This window comes from Octopus sinensis, linkage group LG6 (assembly GCF_006345805.1).
Source record: "Octopus sinensis linkage group LG6, ASM634580v1, whole genome shotgun sequence".
Classification (NCBI taxonomy): domain Eukaryota; kingdom Metazoa; phylum Mollusca; class Cephalopoda; order Octopoda; family Octopodidae; genus Octopus; species Octopus sinensis.
In genome coordinates, this window is record NC_043002.1 from 33451026 (window position 1) to 33463525 (window position 12500).

General features: G+C 32.0%; 1 protein-coding gene across 1 annotated transcript in view; it reads left to right on the forward strand.

Moving 5' to 3' along the window:
- LOC115212924 (protein quiver) overlaps positions 1 to 12500 on the forward strand; it is a 108598-nt gene that overhangs the window by 21490 nt on the left and 74608 nt on the right. The window lies entirely within an intron of this gene.

A 12500-nucleotide genomic window follows, 5' to 3' on the forward strand; every position in this document is an offset into this window, starting at 1 on the left:
ACTACTACTACTACTACTACTACTACAGCTGCTGCTGTTAGTAGTAATAGTAGTAGTAGTAGTAGTAGTAGTATTTTCACTGGTCTTGTGCCAAAATTTGAAACCATTATGATTACCACAATTACTACTACTATTAATACCAGTACTTCAATATTTGATTGTTGATGTAAACGGTTGCTTATATTAGAACTTTCGAGAGAGAAAAAAAAAAGTAATTTTTAATCAGGTAACATAATTGTTTTGTTTTGTTTTCTTTTTCTCCCTTTGCTTACTTTTACCAATAAAAGACTTCAAATATTTAAACATCCTCCATCTTACCCTGTGGAAACAAGGTTCGTGAAAATAACAAATTTACTCGCTTTGAAAGATGGCTGTCTCAGTAACAACCTGAAAACGTGCTCTCCTTAGTGGTGATAGCAGTGGTCGTAATAACATTAAACGTGAGAGCCCCGCCCAACAAGCTTCCTAGTTAATTTCAAACACGTAAAATAGATTTTAAAAACGATAATGTGAAAATAAACAGACTGACTGTTATATAAAAAAAAAACACAAAAAGGAATGATGTTAAAAATATAGACTTAAAAGTCGCAGGCGTGGCTGTGTGGTAAGGAGCCTGTTCTCAGCCACATAGTTTTGGACGAAAATGGTATTTTGAGAAATATAAATCCTTTTTGCCTGAGGAATTTACACACGAGAAAGCAGTGAACAACATAAAATGACATAACTCTGTCAAGCAACGGAGGAGACTTTGCATGTCCGCGAAAAATGAATAGAGAGAGCCCAAGCCGACGTATAGCCATGAACGCTCTTCGTCGACCCAAAGAGGGCATAAGGAAACGTGTTTACTGTTTTAAGACCTATATATGTTTATTGTTCTCTTTGTAGAGTATAAGTGAGGTGAAAGCTCAGTGGACTCAGCTGGCAGAAATGAGTAGTACCTGTATTTCAAATGGCCAGGCTTGTCACATCCTCACATCCTATGTCATGCTGGATCTCTCTGAGAAATGTATGACCACATCTGATAGTCAGAGCACTACGGGGATTATTCAATGAGACAACGCAAAAGTTGTGTAAATTTACAATTGGAGCTGAGATCTCTCTGAGAAATGAGTTAAGAGTACGTAACCACTTGCACGTTAATTTCACGCTGTTCCGTTGATCGGACCAACTAGAACCCTCGTCATCATAACCAACAGAGTACCAGATTTAGGTGATCGTTTTATTATTATATTATTATTATTATTATTATTATTTATTATTATTATTATTATTATTATTATTATTATTATATTATTATTATATTATTATTATTATATTATTATTATTATTATTATATTTATATTATTATTATTTATTATATTATTATTATTATTATTATTATTATTATTATTATTATTTTGAAAACTTCAAACTGGCGTGGCTGTGAGGATAAGGTGCTTGCTTTCTAAATATGTGGTCTGGAGTTGATTTCTACCGTGCGGCACCGTGGACAAGTGTCTTCTACTATAGCTCCAGGCAGCCCCAGGCTACCAAAAACCTTGCAAGTTCATTTGGTTGACGGAAACTGAGAGGCGCCCGCTGTACGCACATGCATACATACATACATACATACATACATACATACATACATACATACATACATACATACATACATACATACGTACATGCATACATACATGTGTGTGTATGTGTGCGCGTGTCTGTGTGTGTATCTGTGTGCGCGTACCGATATATGTGTCCCTTTGTGTGTATGATGTATTTGCCCTACCACCACCATCGTTTGACAACCGGTGTTGATTTAATTAGTGGCTGTAATTTAGGGAATCGGCAAAAGAAGCTGATAGAACAAATCGCACACTTAAAAATATACATGAAGGGGGCGAGGCAATTTGCTTAACTAAAACCTTCAAAGTTGTGTCCCAGCATGGTCGCACTTCGAAGACTGAAACAAGTAACAGATTATAGAAAGATAGAGAAACTTTTCTCGCCATTCACTGGATTCATTTGTAGAACTACTCTTACATATACAACAATAGTATTGCGTATTTCAACACGGCGAGCTGGCAGACACGTTAGCACGCCGGGCGAAATGCGTAGCCGTATTTTGTCTGCCGTTACGTTCTGAGTTCAAATTCCGCTGAGGTCGACTCTGCCTTTCATCCTTTCGAGGTCGATAAATTAAGTACCAGTTACGCACTGGGTTGATCTAAATTTCGGGTTTTGTACCTAAAATAGAAAAGAATAGTATTATCGTATTTCCTTGGTGATTGCCATTCTCCGACATTACATACAGGTTTCTGAAAAAAAATTGGTGTTTAGATATAAAAATGCTAATTCTTAGAGGGACATGAACAGCGTATTCAGTGTATGTGGCTGATGAAGCGTAATAAGGCCCCAAAATACGTATCCTTAAAGTCCGATTGCACCAGTCATAGCCCGGCGCGGGGAGATTTTATGCGTATTATCCATAGGGAGAATTTCTCACCGGTCAGTTTCCGTAATGATTGAATAGTTACAATATATGTGTGTGTGTGTCTATAAATATACATATATAAATAAATACAAGCATATATGCATACATATATGCATCCATAAACATATATATATATATACATATGTACATGTATCGTTATATCAATACGCACACACATATACATGTGTTCATGTATATATATATATATATATGACAAGGCACGTCGCGTAGTAGTTAGGGTGTTTCGTTCGCGATTACTAGATCGTGGGTACGATTCCCTGACCAGGCAACGCGTGCATTTCACGTTACTTCAGTTCACTGCTGTAAATGGGTAACCCTGCGACAGAAAAATCTTCCGTTTAGGAAGCATGTTGGGCTAATCTCCTAGTTAACTGCATGGCATCATTCGAAAGCTGAAATAATGCGAGGCGCATAGTGATCAGCGATGTATAACAACATCCGATAGTCCGGTCAATACCCTGATATATATATTTATATACATATATATATATATATATATATATATATTATATATATATATATATACACACACATATATATATATATATATATATATATATATATGTATATAACGATGTATAACAACATCCGATAGTCCGGTCAATACCCTGATATATATATTTATATACATATATATATATATATATATATGTATATATATGTATATATAAATATATATATATATATATATATATATATTATATATATATATATATATATATATATATATATATATATATACATATATATATATACATATATATATATATATATATATATATAATATATATATATATATTATATATACGTATATAACGTACACGTGTACCATAAGATCATTAGTAATAGTTATGTTAACAATAGCAATTATCATAATTTAGTGAGGAGGGAGAGTGGTCTAAATGTAGTAGTAGTAGTAGCGACAGCAGCAGCAGCAGAAGTAGTAGTAGTAGTAGTAGTAGTAGTAGTAGTATGTTTCAAATAACCTGTAGAAACCAGTCGAACCAGTTGGGTAAGCAAGTGTTGGTCACTGATTGGACAAAACATATTGATTTATATGTATCGACTCTGAAATTATTGAACTGAGATGACATATTATGAGGACAGGCAATAGGAAGACAAGAATACTGGTCAATTGTCCAAGCTTCAAGTAAACTTTCACATGACTTAGTCCAATGACGAAAACTCGTCGCAACTACCCCACTTTGTAGAAATAAAAGCAAAATATTTTCTACTGTCTTAAACAAAAAAAAAGACACGCTAGATAACATAATTCTAGATACAATATATTTGAAAAGGATGATCTGGTTGGCAACATCTGTATTGGATTTGATCATAAATTATATAGGTGAATGGTCATCTGAGGCTTCTCTCTTGTTCTGTCGTAAAATCTGTACAGGTTTGGGGTCAACGATTATACGTCTTTAAACTATAGATCATCAGTCATATGTTAGGTTTACAGTCATATTCCAGATTTAGTCCAGTTTGTCGCATAGTCTACTATAACGGTTAACAGTTAGCATTCATATGAATCTGACTTACTGGTCAAATGTCATATGACTCAAGACTTTGGGTCAGCAACCCTAAGGGCCTAAATTTAAATCGTTTGAGCCATGTGAATTATAGTTTAACTTGCACGTAAGACTCATTATGAACTCACTAATGAAACCATTGCTGAGACCAGATAATATTTTCATGTCAATATTAACCAAAGGCCATTGGCCTAACCACTAACTAAATAAAAGATCACAAATTAGATCTTTTTTAGCCATTATCATAAACAGTATTTACGAATCAGAACCAAGTCATACGACTCCAGTTATGTTCTTTCTCTTGTAACGCTGTCATGTTCATGACCCAGGTACAGGTCACCAGTGATGTTGCAGCTTAGATTAGGAATACAGTCAATTTCTTCTTTAAATCATAGGATACAGTTGAAAATTGTTTGCTCTATCCACAACACAGACTGTCTAAACTATAGAGCACCAAGTGTAGAGCACCAATGTACTCTCCTCAGTGTTTGTCATCAGAGGATATATTGTCGGTCCCTCTAGCGTCCAAGTCAGGTTTCTGTCCAAAATAAGAGTCTGTCGAAACAATAAAACATCCGATATTATGCTGTTCTAAATAGAGATGAAATTTTTATCTTGTCCAAAATATAGTTCAGCAATAATATTATTGTCTATTTCGGAGACAGTCATGTTTGTGCCTTAATTATAGATCAGCAGCTATATTACAGCTCACGCTAAAAAGTCAAGTGTCTGTAAAAATAATAAGATATTATGGTGGAATTTCTCCCATTAGAGAAACATTCAGTTTCCTGTCCAAAAAATAGATCATCAATGATGAGACTGTCCGCTTTTAAAACACTGTGCAGCTTCAGTCAAAGTGCAGGCCACCAGCTGATACTACTGATCACTCTAGTAACCAGCTTTTATATAACAAGGATGACTGAGCTCGATGGAAATTTACAGGCTATTAATAGTGTAAGTATAGATTGTATATACAGAAGGTAACTTAAGTCAGATAGACTGTCGGGAGAAATAGACATAAAGTGAACAGGATAATTAGAAAACTTGACACATATACAGATACGCATATATATATATATATATATATATATATATATGTATGTATGTATATATGTATGTATGTGCTCTCTCCTTGTATATATATATGTATGTAGTCTCTCCGTGTTTTTTCTGTGTCCCTTTCTGTAGAAGAGCGTAGGCTCGAAGCTTAAAAGACTTTTCTATTCATGAGCGTTATAGTAATACATCTGTTTGTTTTGTACGCCAACTGTCTTCGTCTTTTGTTTTTTTCGTAAACTCTCCTATATATATATATATGCACACACAACATATATTATGTGTGTGTGTGTCTATGCATAAGTATGTATTTATTAACAGAGATCAACAATCATAAGTTTATGGAATATATTTTACATGATCTGCTAAATAATTTTACATGATTTAACAATATGTATCATTACAGGTGTTTCGGTGTACACTATGAATTGAAGATATTATTATGCATATTGTGCAAATAGGTGTAAACGTCAGGGTTTTAGTAATTAAAAAGCATTTGAACAAATATAATACAAGTATGCATAGACCATCATATATAAGCTTAGCGTCCAAGTAGGTAATGATGGGGTTTGAACTAAGAGCGTAAAAAGCCTTGAGAAACGCTGCCAAACATTCTGTTCTTATAGGTCCTACAACCGACTATGCTGGATTAGTACAATTATATCGGCCCCGAGAGGATGTAATACAAACTAGACTCCGACATGTCTAGCTTGAAATGATACCGCTTATACACACACACACACACACATATATATATATATGATCATATATACATATATATATATATATATATATATATATATATATATATATATATATATATATATATATATATATATCTATATATACCTACATTATAGGCATATATACCTATATATATTTATATAAGCAAAATAATTGAGATTCAAATGAATTAGGTACTTAAGTCGAGGCACCAAAATTTATTGCGGAATTATCGGTACAGTTTCAAAATAAGGTGAATAAAATCAAAATAAGCAACAGAATATCCAGAGGTGATTCAGTACGATCGTTTCAAGCGGTTTTATGTAATTTCTTTTCTCTCCCTATTGTTGTAAATTTTGGTATATACTCAAAAGTATTCAAAAATTTATCCTTTTGGTTATAATATTCTTCTTAATATTTTTCTTGATAACCCTAAATTTTATCTTTATACAATATGATAATATTGTTTAAATCATTCAACTATAATACCCCATGATAAAATATCCCCTGTATTGTCGTCATTGGTTTTATTAGAGTATTGCCCCTTTAACTGGTAACTAACATCTTGATTTAAGATCTTCTTTACCAAACCTTATTATAGACAATTACTGTATACGACTTCAAATTAATCTTGACAAATTGTATGACTATACCTACTATGATTCTGTCAACTGTTCTCTGGCCCTTTCCTAACAGACAATGTTCTTTGGTCTTAGATTTTGGTATACAAAGATTTGATAAACAAAACTATAAATTAAAACCGACCCCAAAACCAGTGACAAGCTAGAACTCTAACAAGTTTTTCCTGATGTCTTAGTAGTTTCTAAGCAGAAGTGAATACGGCATGGACTTTGTCTGTTTTCTTACCCTCTTAGAGGATTTAGGTAAAATTATACAAATGTGTCCGACTGACTAAATTAATTTTATTCATTTATTTATTTATGCAGCTGAGGATAGCTCTATATTTAAATTGATGTAATGATTGCATTGTTCAATTAAATGGAGTCGCTTGAAACGATTGTATTGTATCACCTCCGGATATCCTGTTGCTTATTTTGATTATATTTATATAAGTATATATATATATATATAAGTATATATAAGTATAGATATTATGTGTATATACATACGTACATACATACATACATACATATATATATATATATATATATATATATATATATATAGTATATATATATATATATATCTTGGTAAGGTAAGAGTGACAGACAGACAAACGGAAAGAGGCAGACAGACACAGATAGACAAATAGACAGATAGATAGATAGATAGATAGTAGATAGATAGATAGATAGATAGATAGATAGATAGATAGATAGATAGGAGAAGAGTAGGTAGGTAATTAGACATGAAGAGAGAGTGAGTCCCCGAGTGAGTAACCGTTTTATTACTATATTTATCTCAACCTTCTTATCTCTTAATTTCTCGCTTTCTCTATCTCTCTCTTTTTTCTTTCTTTCCCTCAGTTACTCTTACAAGTATACACACATACACAACTATTTCTATTAATGCCTTTTCCACACATTTCATCCCTTCATTCACCGCCTGAAATTATAGACAAATCTGTTAAAAAATGTCTGCTTTCGCGCTCTGTTCGAAATAGTCGCCATTTTGATCCACTGATAAGAGTTGTCGATAATATAAGTTATACATTTAACTTCCAACTCGAAAAAATATAGTTGCCTGAGCGTATTTGTGAGTGTATGTGTGTGGGTGTGTGAGGTGTGTATTTCTATACGTGTCTTTTTTGGTATTCGTGTACTTGTTTTTGTATGTGTATTAATAAAACCTATGTGCGTAATGGTGTGTACATTTGTCTGTATGAACGATCATTTAGCATCATTGCTCACATTTAGTACTGTTGCTCACGTCGTATTTAACTGAACGTGTTTGAGTTTAAGCAGCGTGTATCGGCGTATATGTAAACAAGGTATGCTTGATAACGTGCTTCTGGTTGTGTGCTTCTGTTTATGCATGCTTCGAGTATGTTTGTAAGCGTGTGTTTATGTATGTGTGTTCCCGCGCGTGTGTGTGTTTTTTCTTTAACTGACATTGGTTTTCGGTGTGCTGGTAAAGTTGTGTGCAGTTTTATGTGATCGTAAGATTGGTTTGTAATATAGCTGACCATATAGGCTTTTTGTGCACGTGCGACGTACATGTATGTCTTTAAATAAACATGTATACACATACATAAAAACATGAGTAAATACATATAAACATCATGTAGAAGCATATAATACATACATATATATATATATATATATATATATATTATATATATATATATATATGCATACGTATGTGTGTGTCTGTGTACACACACACACACTATACATACATATATACATACACACACACACACACACACACACACACACACATATATATATATATATATATATATATATATATATATTATATATATATATATATATACAGTTTTATATATATAGATATATATAAGCCTGTTTAGATTGCCAAGAAAGGTAACGCCATGTTTTTCGTATGTATTTGTGTGCATACGTTTCATAGTATGCCTATGTCTACTATTGTTTTTTCTTACATATATATTTTTGTGAGTATATGTTCAATCATTTTATTGTATATTTGTTTTGAAGAGAATGTTTATGCATCCATTTGATAGTTTCCCAAAAAGTTCGCTTAGCTCCTCTTGATATTATTGATATATAATCAATACCGAAAGCTTATAAATTTAGAATTAATGTTATGCTCTCGGAATAGTTTTTTTTCTTTTTTAATGATTGGTGCACCTTTAATGAGGTGTTTCGCATTGCTTAAAACCAGATGGCGCTAGTATCTTCTTCAGATCAATAGAACGCCGAAGCAGATTTCATGTGATTTGATCTTGCAAATGTAAGCGGTGTAACAGCCCGTTAATTTTCTAGCAAGCTCGACCGTCTCTTGAACATAGCTGAACACTATGAAAATATAAATGACTATCTTTTAAAAGATGCACAACATTCATATGTATTTTAATGTCTACATGCAAACACATATGGAAACATACATATATACACTTATATATATATATCTATATGTACATACATATACATATGTATACATATATACATATATATATATATACATGTATATAAATACATATGTATACATAATATATATACAAATGCATATATACACACACACATATATATATATATGTATGTATGTATGTATGTATTTTAATGTCTACATGCATACACATATGGAAACATACATACATACACTTATATATATCTATATGTACATACATATACATATGGTACATATATACATGTATATATATACCATTGTATACATAATATATATACAAATGCATATATACACACATATATTATATATATATATATATAGATGTATGTATGCATGTATGTATATATGTATGTATGTATATGTATGTATGTATATATATATATATATATATATATATATATATATATATATATATATATATAATATATATTATATATATTATATAATGTATAATACGATGCATAACTAGGTAGTAGATAGATAGATAGATAGATAGATAGATAGATAGATAGATAGATAGATGATAGATAGATAGATAGATAGATAGATAGATAGATAGATAGATAGATAGATAGATAGATAGATAGATAGACGTATGTACACATACCACATCTGTGGCCTAGTAGTTATATTAGTGGTCTCACGATCATTAGTTCGTGTGTTCGTTTTCTGAAGTAGACAGTATATTGCGTCCTTTAGTAGACAGTATATTCGTCATTTAACGTTTCGCCAATCTACTTACCTGAAATATGGAGTACCAGCCGAGTACTGGTGTGACTTTCCCTTCTATGGCAGTCACATATTGGACGTTCCACTAAATTAAGGGAGTCAAGCAGACATAGACACTCTCTAACCTAGATAAAATCTGTGTCTGCTCTCAGGTATGCAGACACATGAAATGATTAGCAAAAGCATAATAATAGCTACTAGTTCATGCATTACTGCAAATGGCAGCTAAGATTTTCCCATATATATATATATAGATATATATATATATATATATATATATATATATATATATATATTTAATAAATAAAATAAACATATGCATATATATAAACATATATATACGTACCTACCTCTACATGTACATATACACGCATATATGAATACAGGACACCAAAAGGACGTCGAACACAATGAGAAACGAAAACATAGACACAACCAAAGGAGCTGGACATTTTTTAAACAACAAAAAATTAGAGCAGGACAATTAACACAAAGAAAAAAACCCGTCTTCAGTCGCTATGGTTTCATCTACTCTACGTTTCGAAGGTGAAAGCTATATATATATATATATATATATATATAATATATATTATATATATATATTATATATATATATATATATATATATAATATATATATTCATATATAACCATTCGCTCCGAAAGCATATATATATACACACATACTCATATATATAAAGATGACATCAATTAATAATCTTAGCAGTGACCAGCATGTAATAAAAACCATATAGGTAAAAATTAGTATAGATATATAATTAAATAGATATAATTATATAATTATATAATTAAGGGTACTGAGAAACAGCACCTGCATGCCAGAGATAGACGTCAAATGAGACCAAAAACCAATTCAGATTACACTCCATTAGCACAAAGCCGAAAGCAAGGAAATGAATAAAAGAGATTTAATAAAAATATTTTTTGTTAGGTTAATTCTAGATCGTCCGATTTCTAGTTTAGTAATACTATTACTTTACCGCAATCAGTAGAATATACCAAAAGTAAATATATGTAAATATAGATACATACCCATACAAATACATGCATATATATTAATATATACATATGTTCACACGTAAATTCGAGGCTCATCCGATTATTCATCTCAACCACGTGCGTATGTGATCAAGATAATACCGCATTAGATATCAGGGTCGGAGTGAATAAATAAATATATATGCATACATGATTAAGGATAAAATCAATTAATAATCCTATCATTGGCCAGCATGTAATACAAACCATATAGGTAAAAATTAATACAGATATATAATTATATAGATATAATTATGACTAAGGAACTGAAAAACACCACCTATATGCTTGAGATAGACGTCAAATGACCCTAAAAGCTACTTCAATTCAGATTACACTCCATTAGAACAAGGCTGAAAACAAGAAAATGATAAAAGAGATTTAGTAAAAATATGTTTTTTAGGTTAATCCTTGATCGTCTAATTTCTAGTTTAGTAACACTATTACTTTACCATAATCAGTAGAATATACCAAAAGTACATAAATGTAAATATATATATACATATCCATACAAATTCATGCGTATATATTAATACATACGTATATTCACACGTAAATACGAGGCAAATCTGATTATTAATCTCAACCACGTGGTTGACAAGAATAATCGGATTTGCCGCGTAAATACGTGTGAAAATATGTATATATTATATCTAAATAATTATACATACATACATACATACATACATACATACATACATACATACATACATACATACATATATATATATATATATATATATATATATATATATACATGCCAATATAATTGTTTATGTGGCTAAGTTTATAAACAAATGGGTTTTATACATACATGTGCGCGTACTCTCAATTACAGCCACTCACATGAGTATTAAAAATCAGGCAATAAGAGAAAGTGTATAGAAAAAGGCAAAGAAGAGGTAGACAAATAAAGAACAAATAATACGCAAAGACAAGCGAAGGCATGTGCCTGAAAAATTTAGAAATATAAAGCGAGAAAACAGCATTCAAAGAAGTGCACAATGAAGATAGTCAGGGAGAGAAACAGAATCGAGAGGCAAAAGAAAATTAGATAATGTACGATATTGAATATGAAACTCTTGTTCACATGGTAGATATTCCTGAGCGTTATACTAATACATGTGTTTGTTTTGTACACCACCTGTCTTCGTCTATTGTTTTTTTCGTAAACTCTCCCTGTCTGTCTGTCTGTGTGTCTTCTAGGATCTCGGGCATTCTCCATCCGATTGCGCTCAAATTTGATATGTAGATACCGCCGGTATCAGGGCGTGTATAAGTCTTGAAAAAATTACAAAAATCCATTCCAGGTGAGAATGCGATCGATAAAGCCGTGGGAATGTCCATTTGTGAAATAGTGTTTTTAGTGAACGTCTTGTCTGAGATAAAACAGAATGCTCATTGATTAGATTAATTCTGATTATAAGCTGCTCGCTCGGGTGGCACTCCGTTTGTTACGATGACGAAGGTTCTAGCTGATCCTATCAACAGAACAGCATGCTCGTTAAATTTACGTGCAAGTGTGTGAGCACTCCAGAGACACGTGTACCATTTACGTAGTTCTCAGAGAGATTCAGTGTGACACAGATTGTGGCAAGGCTGGCCCTTTGAATTATAAGTAGAACTCATTTTTGCCAGCTGGGTGGACTGGAGCAACGTGAAATAAAGTATCTTATTCAAGGATACAATACGCCGCCGGGAATCGAACTCCCTAGCTTACGATTGTGAGCCGATTACCCTAATCCCTAAGGTACTTACCATCCCTCACTGAGATGATTCATGGAACAAGAAAACAACTGCCTCAACATCTTCCTCTGTAAGGCAATGAAGAGACTT